Source organism: Canis aureus, chromosome 3 (assembly GCF_053574225.1).
Source record: "Canis aureus isolate CA01 chromosome 3, VMU_Caureus_v.1.0, whole genome shotgun sequence".
Taxonomy (NCBI): domain Eukaryota; kingdom Metazoa; phylum Chordata; class Mammalia; order Carnivora; family Canidae; genus Canis; species Canis aureus.
Genome location: NC_135613.1, coordinates 26,102,464 through 26,119,094, shown reverse-complemented (window position 1 = coordinate 26,119,094; position 16,631 = coordinate 26,102,464). Strand labels below are relative to the sequence as shown.

The window sequence follows — 16,631 nt, the reverse complement described above, 5'->3', positions numbered from 1 at the left end:
AAGGATTTCCCTTTCAGGGGGTCATGTGAGTGATAAGGCCTTGTCTTCCAGGCTGCTAAGATGCTCCTTTTCTTCTAGGACTGCTATAAATTCTCCACCATGGCTCGTCTATTTTGTTTACAATTCAAAGGGAACTTGAAGTAGCTTCCTCCAAACACACATGACAGCAGTTAAAAATAAAGCGAGAAAGAGAGATCAGAAACCATAGAGAGGAAGGCAGAAGGCAAGTCTATCGGGAACTTGAGAGACAAGGGACAGTGATGACTGTGCTCGATGTTATGGTTGGCATCCATCTCCTGGCACCCCAGGCAACAACAGAGGGAGATACGTCCTATGGTGCTGGTCTCAAAAAGGAAATGTGCTGGGTTTTCAGGAAAGTGAAACTTCTAGGACTGGGGCATAGGCAGCATGCCATGGTCAGAGGAGCAGTTAGACACTGTGTGGCCTCCAAATGATTAAACCTTCCAGAGCCTCGGTTTTCTAATCTGTAAAGTGGGGATAAGCTATCCCTTGGGAGGCTGTTTTAGGGACAGGAGGTAACAATATGAGGAGTGAATCTGAGCATTTGGCACACCTTGGTTCCCCGTGTCGCACATTACAAAGCATGATGCGAATGGCTGTCCTCAGATACTCACTGAAGAGTGCTTTTTAAAAAAAACAAAAATAAAAAACCAGTTCTTTTTTTTTAATATTTATTTATTTATTTTATGATAGACATAGAGAGAGAGAGAGAGAGAGAGAGAGGCAGAGACACAGGAGGAGGGAGAAGCAGGCTCTATGCCGGGAGCCCGACGTGGGGCTCGATCCCGGGACTCCAGGATCAGGCCCTGGGCCAAAGGCAGGTGCCAAACCGCCAAGCCACCCAGGGATCCCCTAGTTCTTTTTTTTTTTTTTTAAGATTTTATTTATTCATGATAGACACACACAGAGAGAGGCAGAGGGAGAAGCAGGCATCATACAAAGATCCTGACGTGGGACTCGATCTAGGGTCTCCAGGATCACACCCTGGGCTGCAGACGGCGCTAAACCACTGTGCCACCGGGGCTGCCCTGAAGAGTGCTTCTGAATGATGCAAAAGCATTCCTCACCTGATGGCTTCTTCCACGGAACTCTGAAAGCCAGGGAGTAAATTGTTTAAATTGCAAACTAGCAAAAGCAGGGCTGGGACGGGTGTCGGAAACCTCAGGCGGGCTGCCTACCCTGCCATCAGATTTTCTCTCTGATGTGTCCATTTCTCTTCTGGCTCTTGGCTGTATCTCCCTGGAGTGAGCTGGAGACTTCTGCCGGGGACAGCGAGATGGGCCTGGGGTAGGATGGCCTGGGCTGTGAGCCTCCGATGATTTGTTGGGAAGGATATTAGGGTACATTCCTGGGGACAGACCCAACATTTTTTCTTTTTCTTTTTTAAGGTTTTATTTATTTATTTATTCATGAGAGACACAGAGAGAGAGAGAGGCAGAGACATAGGCAGAGGGAGAAGCAGGCTCCATGCAGGGAGCCGGACGTGGAACCCGATGCTGGAACTCCAAGATCACATCTGGGGCAGGGCGAAAGGCAGGCGCCAAACTGCTGAGCCACCTAGGCGTCCCAACATTCTTTCTTAAAGGGACAATATGGGCCCTTGTGGCTCCTCCACCGGCGTCCTGTTGAGAGTCTAGAGAGCCAGCAGCCTAGATCTCAGAACACTGGAAGCATTGAGTAACCAACGGGTCTTTCCTAATGCTGTCCCCTTTCCTGGCTGCAAAGGGAAGTCTCTGGTCCTCTCTTTGCTGCAGCCAGAGCTGGGCCCATGCTGGTCCCGCGAGGCCGGGGTATTGCTTGGGTAGAAAGAGCCCTTCTGAAACCTCAGGTTCCTCATATCTCCAAGGGGAACAACAGGTGTTTTACTTCCCAGACCCGACTGGGGAGGGTCCTTAAGTCATTGTCTAAGCAACTGACTCTTTGGCCATCACACCCTAGAAGGGTTTGAAGCTACTATTGGAACCTGGCTAATCCCACAACCCCTCTTTGTTCTTGACTCGCCTGAGCTTAGAGGCCATGGCTTTGCTCCAGGGCTGAGCCCATGGGACTTTGCACCTTGGGCCTCCGTTACCCTCCCTCCAGCCCAGCTACCCCACTCTTGGCTCTGGGAGCACTGCCCGGGTGCCTAGAACTGCAGCCACCGCCTCCCTCTCCCGCCCTCCAACCTTTCTCTGGCCACTGTGGAAATTCTTGGTGTGTGAACGTGGAAAGCGTGGGGGTTTTATGGGCTTTAGGACCTTTATTTGGTTGTTTTTCTTTGTATAAAAAGAAAACTTGTTTTGAAGAAGGGCAAGATGCAGCTTCCAGACATCTGGGATGCTGCTCCTCCAGCCGCAGACGGGGTGCGGATTTGGGGGGGTGGAGAGGACGGGGTGGGGGGTGGGGGGGCTGGCGGGCGGCAGGAGGACCTGTTGTTTTTCCTGTTGCAAGTAAAAAGGAAACAAAGTGGGAAGTGGAGTGTGCGGGCTGTCAGCAGGCGGGGCGCCCCCAGCGCGGGCGCCCCGCCTCCCTCCCTCGAGGCTCACTCGCGCCCAGCGCCCTACAGCTCCTAGCGGCCGCCGGGCCGAGCCGCCCAGCCCCTGCCAAGCGCGCCGGGACCGGTAAGCGCTCGCCTCTGGCTGCGTCTGGGGAGGTGGGGAAGAGAGCCCCGGGACCCGGGGCTTCGGGGACCTCGGGGGCCGGCTCGCGGGCGTCTCCGGGTGCGCACAAGCGGCGCGCCCTGGCCGGGTGCGTCTCCGCGTCTGGCGAGCGCTGCAAGGGGCGCCCTCCCGGGGAGGCCGCCGGGACCTGGGCGCGCACCGCTCCCCTGCGCCGCTGCTGCGCGCCCCGCGGGGCCCGCCCGGCAGTTCCCCGGCTCGGCGGGCCCGGGCTGCGCTCCCAGCGGCGGGCGTGGAGCCCGGCGGTGCTCGGCCGCGTGCGCCCTGGCCCGAGCGCCGGCGAGCCGGCAGAGGGTGCGCTCCGGCCGCGCTCCCGCTCGCTGTGCGGCCCCGGGCTCCCGCCCTGGCGCGGGCAGAGGGTGCGCGCCGTCCGCGGCGCGGGCGAGCGGGGACCGGGCGGGGAGCGGCCCGAGCCGAGTGTGCCGGGCGCCCCCCTCCGGCCCCTCCCGGCGCGCCTGGGGGCCCCGGGCCTCGGGCGCCGCTCGCCGCGTGTTTACTGCAGCCGCGGGCGGAGACCTGCCCCCGGATCTGCGGCTGAGCCCGGGTTACGGCGGCAAAACCGCCTCCAGCTTTGCATTTCCGGACTCTTTTTCCCCCCCTTCTTTTTAATACTCTTACCCGTAATTCAGCCACAGTGAGGCTTCATCTTTTTTTAAATCGGGTTTCCTGTTTTTATTTAGGCGTCCTTCTCTGCTCCTCGCCTGAAATCTAGGAGAGGGGAAACAAGGAGACCTTTGGTGGGGACCGGGATGCGGGAGCACCCAGCGGCCGATGCTCCGCCCGGGTGGGAGATGGGGTCCATAGGGCCAGGAAAAGACAGACGGGAGGCCCCGAAAAGTACGCTCCGGACGGGACGAGGGTCGGGATGGGATCTCTGGGACTGGGGTCGGGCGCCTGGGGCGGCCCAGGCTGGCGGCCCCGGTACCAGACCTGGTCCCCGGCACGCTCGGGGAACTGCGGTTGGAGCCCTCGGGAGTCCTCGAATGACCGAGCAGCTTTCACTTCGTTCAGGTCCCCTGAAAGTAGAGAGCTGAGGGTCTCGGACCCCAACAGACTATCCAGTGGGGCTGCTTCACCTGCACTCCTGGGGCAGAAAGCCCCATCGCGCCCCCCCCACCCCCAAATGTGCTGTGCAGTCGCGGGTGGACGCGGGAAGTGTGCCCTCGGGGTGTGTGTGTGTGTGTGCGCGCGCGCGCGCGTGTGCTTAGGTGGGAGGGGAAAGTACGCCTCTCCAAAGGGACCTTGAAAGGGGGATTCATCCCACTGCTCACTTCCAGGAGAGAGGACTGTTGGAGCCCCTGGCAGTGCCTTGGTGTTCTTGCCAAGTGAATGAATGGTACCCTTGGGACCCCCCCCCCACACACACGCAAAGCATCGACCTTTTTACATACATGTTTTCAGTTGAACAGTCATAGGAGCTGAATGATGTCTCCATTTTCCAGTGGAGGAAACTAAAAGGCCCAGAAAAGTTAAGTAACTCGCGACCCACACAATTTGCAAGTAGCTGATCCAGAACCCCAGTACCTCCCCCCCTTCTCCCACTGAAGCGTTGGGTCATCTGTAGGTGCTGTGGTTTGCAGATTAAGGAGAACATTTTCTAATAGTTCTCTTGGCCTGGGCATGGGGAATCTTGGATGGCCTTTCAGAGATGCAGCCTCTAAGGGACCCACCTCGATAATCCCCTGTTAACCATCAGGTTTGACCGGGACCGGGGTGATTAAGTGTAGATAAAGAATCTTCTGATTAAGGAAGCTGCCACCAAACACAAAGAAATGGGAATAGAACTTTCTCTTCTGCTCTTTAGAGCAGAAGTTTGCCAACGCTTCAGCATTTCCACGCCCTGCTGTGGTTTGATTTTTTGACTTCAGGATTCCATCCATTCTGCCTCATGAGAACACTGCCTAGCACATGCTGAGGTTGGTTATTTTGCTGCTTTCACAAACTCCTGCAAGTGATGAAAGACACTCTGGGAGGCAAGATGGGAGTGGTGCTCTTGAAACCTTGGCATTGCCTGTTCTGAGACATCCCAGCTTACCTCTTTCTGAGCCCCACTGCCCCCACCTCCTCTGCCCATGTTTGGAAACAGTGCTGACCGCTCTGCATATATAGATGTTTCTGGAATTAGGGCAAGTGCTCCTGAGGTACTCCTGGCCATGCCAATGGTCCCCTTCCACCAGGACTTTTCTCTTGCTTCACTACCATCTAACATCTAACGAGTGTTTATTGAGATCCCCTCCCAGGGGCTGTGCTAAGAACAAGGCAGGCAGGCAGGGAGGGTACCAGCCCCCTCCCCAGGTGGGTGGATCGGCATCTTACAAGACACAGACAGTCCGCCTGAAACCCAACCTTGGGCCTCGGTCGCCTGTGCTCTCAACACTGCTTTGTCCAGGGAGTTCATGGGGATTTGAACGGGGGTGTGAGGGGTCAGTTCCTGCTTCACCTTGTTTTTTTTTCAATTGCACAGTTAAAGGGAGTTAAAGGGAGAAGTGAATGTGCAACTCATGAGGCAATTCCCCTTTGGCTGGCTTATTTTTCAGAACGATTTTTGTTTAGAGAGCAGTCTCCTCCCTCTCAGAAGCCAGCTGCTTCTGTGGGTCTGGTGATGGGTCGTGGGGCCCCACCAAATGTTTCTTTACCATGGGATCTTAGAAGAGCTCTTTGAGCCACTCCCCAGGGGACAATCATGTTTACCAGCAAAGCTGTTGGAAGGGCATGTCCAGAGTGATGTGCCCCAGGAGGATCGGGGAGCGCCGCCCTGTCTGATGGCGGAGGTATGTAGTCATTGACCACCAGCTACACGATGGCAGAAGCCTGACTTGTCAGGAGGAGAGGGAGACTTCTCCTATTTGTGTCATGGCCAGTGTTTCATAAATGACAAGGGTTGCAAAACTTCTCTCTAAAACTGAATTTTCTTTAATTTGGTTGGTGGAAATCCCCCCCACAATCATATCAGAAATGCTGCCAGTTTCAAGATGGAAAAAAAGAAAAATTGAAAACCCAGGAACCTTCCTCCTCACTCTTTCCTAGCAGACACACACTGTGACTTTCTGTGGGTCCTACCAAAATATGGCAAAATATGGCCCACTCTCACCCTCCCTGGGGGCAGCAGAGTCCCTGGGGTCTGAGGTTGGTGCAGTGAAAGCTCCAGCTGCCCTGGTTTGTGTGCTTGTGAGAACCGCTCCCCTACATACACTCCTTCCCCAAGGGTGATAACCTGGCTCCCTCTGATGAGGCTCAGGATGTCTCCTAGAAATAGGTGCTTCCCAAGGCCGCCTACTTTCTGGGCCAAGAGGGAGAGTGCTTGTAGTAACGGGTGTGGCATTTCTAGAGTGGCATTTCAGTTAGCTTCGGTTTCACTCACTTTGAGGGAAATGCTTTCTCCACTTAGAGAAAATGCCAGGAGAGTGGGGAGTGGGTGGTTAACTTGAGGAACAGCCGCCCGGGAGGGAGCGAGCTGCCTGGCTCAGGCTTAGGCCCAGGCTTGGTCCCGGAATGATGCTGTGTTTGTTGCCTCGGGCCTCCGTAACAAACCACCACAAATTTTGTGGCTTAGAGCAGCAAAAAATGTATTCTCTCACAGTTCTGGAGCTCAGAAGTCCCAAGTCAAGGTGTCAGCCAGGCCTCGGGAAGAATCCTTCCTGCCTCTCCCAGCTCAGGTGGCTCTGAGGCCACACCACCCTACTCTCTGCTCCCTCTTCTTGTCTGTGTCTGTATCTTTCTGCTGTTTCTTAAAGGACACTTATTGCATTTAGGGTCCATCCTTAATTAAATCTGTGGAGATCCTTTCTCTGGATAATGATCTTCCCAAATAATCCACAGGTTCCGAGGGTCGAGACTAGGGCGCATCCTTTTGGGGCCACCATTCAGCCTGCGGCAGATGGACAGGAGCACATTTCTTTCAGTGGCTGCTGGGAAGGTGTTGAACACAATTATCTTTGCAGGAAACCAGCTGTCCCCTGGGTCTGGGCCCTGGGCTGCTGCCTCCTAGTGTCTACCCTTCCTCTCCTATCTCCAGCTTTGTAAACTGGCAGTCCTCCTCCCCAGGGCCCCAAGAGCACAAAAGACAACTTCCAAGCTGGAAGGGGCTACCTGCAGACTAAGTTCTGCACCTGCAGAAATGCCTCCGCCTCCTGGCAGTCCTCCAGTCTCCCTCCTGATCTTCCCTCTTCTCTTCAAGAACTCTGCTCAAGGCCCCTCCCAGCCAGGGCTCCCCCCACCCTCTGTCTGGGGCCACAGAGCACCTCTCATTTTGGAGTTTCCTCTGTTGAGCCGCTCCCCGCCTTCTCTAGAGGTGGGAGCGCAGGGCTCAGTTTTGTTGCTGCTTCTGCCTGGCCACCCAAGGGGCCCTGGCTGTGGGATGGGTGCTGAGACGGATCAGGAGCTCCCGGGACAGGAGGGTGCAATTAAGGAGTGCTCCAGGGCTCTCTGGAGGATGGGGCCCCTCTCCTGCCACCCCTCCCCCTCCCCACCCTCACCCCCCAGGCTGGAGCGGGGTATGTGTGCATTGCTATGCTTTGCTTTGGTTGTGAAATCTGGGAGAAGTATTTTCTTATCAACAGGGAAGCAAGGTCATAGCCCTGTTATTGCAACTTTGAAAAGTCACTTAAGTGTGGTGGTGGGGGGTACGGAGGTGGTGGTGGGAGTGTTGCAGGGAAGAAGTCCTGTCTTTGGACTGGGTTTTCTTTCTTTTTTCTTTTTCTTAAGATTTTATTTATTTATTCATGAGAGACACACACAGAGAGAGAGGCAGAGACACAGGCAGAGGGAGAAGCAGGCTCCATGCAGGGAGCCCGACTGGGATTCGATCCCTGGTCTCCAGGATCACGCTCTGGGCTGAAGGCGGCGCTAAACCACTGAGCCACCTCGGCTGCCCTCAACCTCTTTTTATCTGCTGAGTGCCCTCTGGCAAATCACATAACCCTCCTGAGTCTCAGAATCCCCAGCTATAGCATTGGTAGAGTAATACCCTCATCCTGTAAGATTTCATATGTTGTCACATGTTTAGTGCCAGACACACAGCCACATGGCAAAACATGCAATGCCTATAAAGGAGCTGGTGCAGGGGCACCCGGGTGGCTCAGTGGTTGAGCATCTGCCTTCCCCTCAGGTCCTGATTCCCCGGTCTTGGGGTCGAGTCTCACATCGGGCTCCCTGCAAAGGGCCTGCTTCTCCCTCTGCCTGTATCTCTGTCTCTCTCTGTGTGTCTCTCATGAATAAATAAATAAAATATTTATAAAAAAAAAAAGGAGCTGGTGGATAGTGGGTGATCCGTAAGTATCATTATCCCATTATCCCAACACAGCCACTCCCAATTTGAGTATCTTTCCCACTTTGGGGGGGTACACATTTGACATAGTTGTACCTAGTAAGCATGTGGGGTTTTTTATATTAATTTTTGTGTTTCAGTTGTAAAATATCCATGAAAAAATTTACCATCTTGATCATATACGGTTCTGTGGCATTTAGCACATTCACACTGTTGTGCAACCAGCACTGCCATCTCCAGAACTTTTTCATCTTGCAAAATTGAAACTCCGTCCCCATTAAGCAATTTTTCCCTCTACCCCCACCATCTGGCAACCACCATTCTATTTTCCGTCTCTATGAATCTGACTGCTATCTGTACCTTATTAGTGGAATCATACAATGTTTGTCCTTTTGTGACTGGCTTATTTCACTTTGCATAACATCCTCAAAGGTTCATCCCTGTTGTGGCACATGTCAAAACAGGCTTCCTTTTTAAGACTGAATAATGTTCCATGTTGTGTATACGCCACGTTTTGTCTGTCCACTCATCTGTCCATGGACACTTGGATCGCTTCTGTCTTTTGGCTATTAGGAATGATACTGCTGTGAACACGGGTATACAAATATTTGTTCAGGTTCTTACTTTGAATTATTTTGGATGCATACCCAGAAGTGGAATTGCTGGATCATATGGTTGGTATTCCTAAGCTTAATTGTTTGAGGAGCAAGGCTGGGCTTCTGTAGTTTGCTTTATTAACTTAATGTTGGCTCATTGGCATGTTTCCTCTTTGCTTCACAACCTAGCCATCCTTCTCAGTGGCATTGTAAGTGTCGAAGGAACACCATCGTTATACCAAGCATCCTCCATTGTGGGACATTTATGTTGCTGTGTGTAAACACATACACACACATGTGCACATGAGACTCAAAATACTGTCGTTGACATTTTCTCATATTTGAGAGTTATTATATCAGGGCACCTGGGTGGTTCCGTTGGTTAAACATCCAACTCTTGGTTTTGCTTCAGGTCATGATCTCAGCGTCATGGGACCGAGCCCCATGTCAGGCTCCACGCTCAGCATGTAGTCTGCTTGAGATTCTCTCTCCCCTTCCCTCTGCCCCTCCCGCTTGTGTGCAAGCTCTTTCTCTCTCAAATAAATAAAAAAAGATCTTTTTTAAAAAGATTTTATTTATTTATTTATTCATGAAAGACACATAGAGGCAGAGGGATAAGCAGGCTCCCTGCAAGGACCCCGATGTGGGACTCAATCCCAGGATCCTGGGATCAACCCCTGAGCCAAAGGCAGATGCTCAACTGCTGAGCCACCCAGGTGCCCCTAAATAAATAAATCTTTGAAAAAGAAAAGAATTATTGCATTAAAGACATTGAATATTTTGATGGCTCTTCCTGCTAAATGGTTTACCAAGAAAGACTGGACCAATTTATCCCGATGATACATAATAGTTTCCCCACATGCTCACTAACATTGAATAATATTGGGAAAACATGTTTTACTCCTAGGCCCCAAAGGTAATCATCTGAAACGTGTTTCTCTTATTGCTAATGAGGTTAAACAGCTTCCTTTTTGGCTCTGGCCGTGTGTATAACATGGGGTTTGCTGCAGTGTAATATAGCATTTAAAACCCTGAACTCTGGAATCAGATGCATTCAGATAAAAAAACTTAGCTTCCCCATTTGCCAGCTGTGTGACCTTGACTAGATTACTTACCTTCTCTGATTCTTGGTTTCCTCTTCTGTAAAATGAAGCTAATGCGACCTATTCATAGGATTATGTCAAAGATTAAATGAGAGGGCAGCCCTGGTGGTGCAGCGGTTTAGCGCTGCCTGCAGCTGGGGGCGTGATCCTGGAGACCCAGGTCCCACGTCGGGCTCCCTGCATGGAGCCTGCCTCTCCCTCTGCCTATGTCTCTGTGTCTCTCATAAATAAATAAAGTCTTAAAAAAAAAAAAGATTAAATTAGATAATGAACATTAGCTAGCACATAGTTGGCAGCCAGGAAATATTAGCTGTTATTGTTCTTACTGTTATTCTAATTTAAGTTAACAAGTCTCCATTCGCCATCAAGATTCATCTTGTTTCATCTAGGGGAGACAGTACACACTTAGGCTGAAGGGATTTAGGTTAAGCACAGGGATCAGTTTCCTGCTATAAACACAGACGGTCCTAGGAGGGAGCTGATAGCCGCCTTCTGGTGAAGTGGGCAGCGTCCTTGACTGTCTGGCTGGATTTGGGCATGAGCCTCTCCGAGGCAAGCAGATGCCAGGGGATGCTTTACCTCCCTGGGAGATGAGAAGAGCTTCGACGGGGTGCCCAGAATCCCAAGGGCCCAACAGGGCTGTTTCTCCAGGACCCTGTTTCCTGCAGTCCTGCAGCCTCCATAGCGTGCAGACGGCAGATAAAGCCACCTTAATGATTGAGTCCAGAGTTTATACTGGTGGCTGTTCCACTACTGATATCCAGATGCTCCTTCAAACAGTTCGGGAAACTGAGGCAGGCATTTCAAGGGCGGGACCTCTGGGCTTTGGTGCCCGCATGGGTCGCTGCCCACAAAGCCAGCTTTTACAGCCCCTTGGAGGAGGGTGGGATGGGAGGCACTTCCCTCTCCGGGAGACGTTGGGCAGCCCCGGGGGAGGGGGATGTCGGTGGAACACACAGCACTTGTACACGCTTGTGCATGCTTGTGCATGCTTGTGCATGCCTACTGCGTGCATTCTCTGCTGCTGCCGACCCAGGTCTGAGGGGGAGGTTAACGAAACTGGGATCTGACTCTCAACCTCTTCTCAAGAAGTTTCTTTTGGGGGAAAACATAGAAAACCCTAACTTTCTTTTAGGGGAAAACATAGAAAACCCCAACTTTCCCCGTCACCTGTCTCTATGTTCAGAGCCGATGAAAGGACGAGCAATGCCTCCCGCTTCTGGTGGTTCCTGGGCCCGGGTCCCGAAATGTTTGCTTCCTGTTGTGTGGTGTGGTGAATATTTGAGTAACATAGTCCATCTGCTGTCAGTTGGAAAGCAGTGACGAATTGTGGGCTTTTTAAAAATTAAATGCAGCAGCACATTGAAAATGTGGTAGTTTCTCAAGACGTGTGTGGCTTCATATTTCCAGTGGGAAGCATGGCGCAAGGCACAGCGTTTCAAGAATGGGCTGAAAGGAAGCTGAATGTTAGTGTCAGAAGCCAGAACTTTGGGGCACCTGGGTAGCTCAGATGGTGAAACATCTGCCTTTAGCTCAAGTCATGATCCCAGGGTCCTGGGATTGAGTCCCACTTGGAGATCCCTGCTCAGTGGGGAGTCTGCTTGTCCCTCCTCCCTCTCCTCCTTCTCGTGCTCTCTCTTTCTCTCTCTCAAATGAAAAAATAAAATATTTTAAAAATATATTTTATTTATTTATTTATTCATAAGAGACCCAGAGAGAGGCAGAGACACAGGCAGAGGGGGAAGCAGGCTCCATTCAGGGAGCCTGATGTGGGACTCGATCCTGGTACTCGATCCAGGATCACGCCCTGAGCCTAAGACAGACGTGCTTAACCGCTGAGACACCCAGGTATCCATGATTAAAAAAAAAAAAAAAAGTGGGCATCCCGGGTGGCTCAGCGGTTTGGCGCTGCTGCCTTCAGCCCAGGGCCTGCTCCTGGAGATCTGGGATCGAGTCCCACGTTGGGCTCCGGGCATGGAGCCTGTTTCTCCCTCCTCCTGTGTCTCTGCCTCTCTCTCTCTCTCTCTCTCTGTCTATCATAAATAAATAAATAAATAAATAAATCTTAAAAAAAAAAAAAGAAATAAGGAAAAACCTGTCGCAAGTAACAGGCTCTCCAAAAATGGCTACTTTTGCCATTGGATGAATGAATCCTTGTAGCCCACGTTGTGGGAGCAAATGGATTTCGAGTGATAGGTTCTCTGTCACAGATTGTCTCTCCACTCATCATCTTACTTGACCCTTCCGGGACTGACCCGTGTGGAAGGCACAGAGCAGGTGGCAATAAATGCTACCATTTTATAGGTAAAGGTCGGAATGGCTTTGTCCTTTGTTATCAAGGACAAGTCCTTTGTTATCTGCTCTTCTTAGATGTGTCAAGTCCCAAAGCTTTGTTTTTCCCAGCTTTTTCTAACCCTTCAGCATCTAAAGGAACCTGAGGAACAAGAGCAAAGGAATGAGGGGGTGAGATCTCTCTGGGCCTTTCCTTCCTTCTGCCCTGCAGGAAGTGCAGGGAGGTGGGTGGCAGGAGCAGCCTCTGGGCTAGCCCACCTGGCCAGGCCTGGCAGGTAAGAGCCGCTTGCCAGTGAGGCCTGCCATCTGGTGACCTTGGCTGTGGCAGTGGACACATTGGGTCAGACACCTGTCATTTGTGAGTGGCAGCCGTGAGTCGGGCTACCAAGTAGGCGAGCTGCCCTGGAGGCAGCCGTGCCAGGAGCCCTTGTGCTGTGGGTTTGTGGGAAAGTGGCTAGGGGAACGGTTGGCAGCTGGCGGCAACCTTGACCCTCATGGACCGCGTGTCTCCTGCAGGGGATTGGGATGTGCAATCCTGGCCACAGCAGCCCGCTCCAGCCGTGACCTCACTTTGAAGCTTCCAGTTTTATTTTTAACACTAATGTTAATTTTACATTCTATTCCATGATAAGCTCGTGTTTATTTTACTATGAGGCATATTTCCCCCTAAACATTGAGTCAGATGGATACTCTGGGAAGATGTTTGTATTTTTTCTGTGGCTTCTGCTACTCTTAGGACAGCATCTCCCACTGTAGTTTGAAAGTGTGGATTGGGGCAAAACAGTGTGAAGGATGATTAGCTGCAATCATGACAAGAAATGCATAGTTTAATAGGAACCCTTTGTTCCCTCTGTGATTTGTTGGTTGAGTCACTGAAACTCTGGTTTGTGTAGAGAGTATTAAAATGCTACCCCTCAAATCCATGGGCTCCTGGGTGGCTCAGTCAGGTAAGCTTCCAACTCAATCTCAGCTCAACTCTTCATCTCAGGGTCATGAGTTGAAGCCCCATGTTGGGCACGGAGTCTACCTCAAAAAAGAAATTTAAAGAATAAAATAAAATGCTATCCCTCAAACCTACACATTTTAACCTAAAATGCATACATATATGTTGGTCCACTGACCAGATGCTGGTCCTTGGCCTGGATGCAAGGCCAAGGGCTTCAGCCTGAGTAGGCTGGTCATTTTTGCAGAAGGTCTTCTGCAGGGAATGGGCCCATCAAACTTTGCTCTTTCTCCCCAGACTTTCTCATGCCTTGGCCATTCCACTGCAATGAAAGTTTGTGTTAGTGGCTCTTCTTTATTGGGTTTCTAAAGCATTGTGCTTTGTTGTCATGGAAACAGCTCTTTTCTTACACACCCATATTTCATCTCTTCTACACTGTGTGATCACTAAGGTGAGCAACTAGCATGAGCTTATGTGGGCACAAGCACAGCCAATTCTTATTAGCGGCCAAGGACTGGGACCAGGCGTGTCAGTGCCCCGAGGAGAAGCCTGCTGGCCCCCAGGCTCATCACGCTGAGGCCATCAGCCAGGATGTGTTCAAGAGGGGACGGAGAGCACAATTCGCTCCAGATTCTGCTGGGAGAGGTCGGGTAGGCTGGAGGGATGGGAAGGACTACAGGGCAGGGGCCAGAGGCGGGTCAGAACTCCCGGCTGAAATTCAGAGGTCCTCGCACTGAGAACAGGCACCACCAGCCCTAGAAGGGAGGCATCCGGATCAGTTTCTTTTTCTGTGGATCCAATCAGCAAGCGCTCCTCCTTTGGAGCTTCCCCATCAGCCAGCTCGTCACCGCCTTTGTTAACCGTGCTATTTCTTTGATAATTTTTTTAAAAAATGTTTTATTTATTGATTCATGAGAGACACAGAGAGAGGCAGAGACCTAGGCAGAGGGAGAGGCAGGCTGCCTGCGGGGAGCCCGATGGGACGCCGGGACTCGATCCTGGGACCAGGGCCACGCCCTGAGCCGAAGGCACACGCTCAACCACTGAGCCACCCAGGCATCCCGCCTTCCCTGTCCTTGCAGGTCCTGCACCTCTGGTAGAGCTGGGACCGTGGGCTCTGGTCCCCTACAGACAGGCCAGGAGGCTGCGGCTTTGGTACCCAACCCCAGTTCCGCCTGCCCATTCCCCGCCTCTGTCCCCAGGAAGCAGGGCCTGGCGTCTGAAATCTCATCCCCTCCTTGCTCAACTCGTGAACCTTTTCCGGGAAGTCCGTCTGAGAGCCCTCAAGTTGCTGGGTGACTGAATCAGGGCAGCAGGACTCTGGTGTCTCTTCAGCCAGGGGCCCAGATCCAGCTCCTTTGCACAGACCCAGGAAGGGTGACGTTCGGGGCAAGGAGAGCAGCCCCTGGAGTCAGCCTGGGTTCTAGTCTGCCTTTCTCAGTCAGTGGTCCTGCCCCGTGTCCCACTCTCCTCCTTTACAAACAGAAGGCCTGCCCTAGGGGCTTGGCGTGGTGAATGAATGAGCAAAGAGACACGAAGCACCTAGACTTTGCCGGCTGATGGCAGGTGCCCAGGGATGGGTGCTGCTGTCTCATGAGCCATGCAAAGCTGTTGTTCTGCACAGAGTCTGAGCTTAGCCCCAGAGCTCCCAGGGGCAGAAGTGGCCCGGAGACCTGCTCTGGCACAGGAAGGAGGGGAAGGAGGTGACACGAGGGCACTTGCTAGGAAGAGAGCGACCAGATGACCAGTGGTAGAAGGTGTTCAGGGCACTGTGTGTTGTCTCCAACACTTACAAGTTGTGTGTGGACCTGGGGTCTCATGAGAACAGGAGGGGAGGAGGCATGTAAGCCCATGGCCGATGGGGAAGTGGAGTGTTGAGTGCCTGGGTAGGCAGCCAGCTGCAGAGCCAGACCCAGGAGAATGGGGCAAACCACCACTTAGCTGAGACTCTTTTTTTTTTTTTAAGATTTTATTTATTTATTCATGAGAGACACACACAGAGAGAGAGGCAGAGACAGAGGCAGAGGGAGAAGCAGGTTCCATGCAGGGAGCCCAATGCGGGACTCGATCCCAGGACTCCAGGAACATGCCCTGGGCCAAAGGCAGGTGCCCAACTGCTAAGCCACCCAGGCATCCCTAGCTGAGACTTTTTTTTTTAATTTTTATTTATTTATGATAGTCACACACAGAGAGAGAGAGAGAGGCAGAGACACAGGCAGAGGGAAAAGCAGGCTCCATGCACCGGGAGCCCAACGTAGGATTCGATCCCAGGTCTCCAGGATTGCACCCTGGGCCAAAGGCAGGCGCCAAACCGCTGCGCCACCCAGGGATCCCCCTAGCTGAGACTATTGAGAAGGGGACCCATCTCCACTGCCCTCCCCCGTGTGTGTGTGTGTGTGTGTGTGTGTGTGTGTGTGTAATTAGCTTAGGGGGTCAGGACAGAAGAGAGAAGTAGAATTTGCAGTTTTGAAAGATATGAACTATTTGGGGGTCTTTTAAATTATTTATTTATTTATTTTAAACGATTTTATTTATTTATTCATGAGAGACACAGACTGAGAGAGAGAGGCAAAGACACAGGCAGAGGGAGAAGCAGGCTCCTTGTAGGGAGCCGGACGTGGGACTTGATCCCAGGTCTCCAGGATCAGGCCCTGGGCTGAAGGCAGTGCTAAACCCCTGAGCCACCAGGGCTGCCCTTGGGGGTCTTTTTAAAAAGTAAAAAAAAATTGTGGGGGGCTCTTGCTATTGGGGAAATCTAGATCTGGGTATTATAAGCTGGGATCTTGCCTCTGGTAGTTCTTATTTTTTATTTTATTTTTTTAAGTTTTTCTTTCTTTCTTTCTTTCTTTCTTTCTTTCTTTCTTTCTCTTTCTTTTTTTTTTTTTTAAAGATTTTATCCATTTATTTATGAGAGACACAGAGAGAGCGAGAGCCTGAGACACAGCAGAAGGGGAAGCAGGCTCCATGCAGGAGCCCAATGTGGGACTTGATCCAGGGTCTCCAGAATCACGCCCTGTGCCGAAGGCAGGCGCTAAACCGCTGAGCCACCCAGGGATCCCCCTGTGGTTGTTTTTAATATATGTGCTCTGTTTTATAAATGTGTGTATGTATGTATCCTATTTACTTTTAATTGTATAGGATCCATGCAAGCTAGTCATGAGAAGTTTGTAAGATATAGATTTATGAAAGGAAGAAAAAAAAATCCATCATCTACTTATCCTATAAAACCCCACCACCCAATGGTCTAATCTTTTTCAGATCTTAAATCCTTTTGAAAATCTGCTAAAGATCATAGACCATTCCCCCAGAGAAAGGCTCCTACAGTATAATGTCAGGGGTTTCCTGTGTATCCCCAAGTTCATCCTAGATTCATTAGGGTGCACTGAGGGACTGTCTGGGTCCAGCCACTTCTCTGCATTATGGGATGCTGCCTTCAAAACTCTCAAAGGGGGATCCCTGGGTGGCGCAGCGGTTTGGCGCCTGCCTTTGGCCCAGGGCGCGATCCTGGAGACCCGGGATCGAATCCCACATCGGGCTCCCGGTGCATGGCGCCTGCTTCTCCCTCTGCCTGTGTCTCTGCCTCTCTCTCTCTCTCCGTGTGACTATCATGAATAAATAAATTAAAGAAAAAAAAAAGAAAAAAAAAATCAAAACTGTCAAAGGCCTGAGAGGGGCAAAAGATCCCAACACCCCTGAGGCCTGTGTAAGATATGCTTGCCCAACAACTTGTTCAAAGTCTGCTTTGAGAGGAGC

The 16,631-nt window shown here is 51.6% G+C and overlaps 1 protein-coding gene and 1 long non-coding RNA gene across 10 annotated transcripts in view; one reads left to right on the top strand and one right to left on the bottom strand.

Annotated features, from left to right (window-relative positions):
- Nucleotides 1–724: 724 nt before the first annotated feature.
- On the bottom strand, nt 725–3,865 carry LOC144310392 (uncharacterized). Its single transcript, XR_013376096.1, has 4 exons — nt 3,609–3,865; nt 3,297–3,386; nt 1,200–1,369; nt 725–1,111 (listed from the first exon to the last, which is right to left on the bottom strand). It is a non-coding gene; the product is annotated as an uncharacterized LOC144310392 (long non-coding RNA).
- Nucleotides 2,483–16,631, top strand: part of PIK3CD (phosphatidylinositol-4,5-bisphosphate 3-kinase catalytic subunit delta) — a 54,130-nt gene continuing 39,981 nt past the window's right edge. For 7 of the 9 annotated variants that reach the window (XM_077891292.1, XM_077891291.1, XM_077891287.1 and 4 more), the window contains exon 1: nt 2,483–2,621. The gene's annotated coding sequence lies outside the window, so the exon portion shown is untranslated. Of the gene's footprint in view, nt 2,622–5,260; nt 5,450–16,631 lie in introns of those variants that run through there. The other 2 variants (XM_077891284.1, XM_077891286.1) reach the window with 2 other exon arrangements.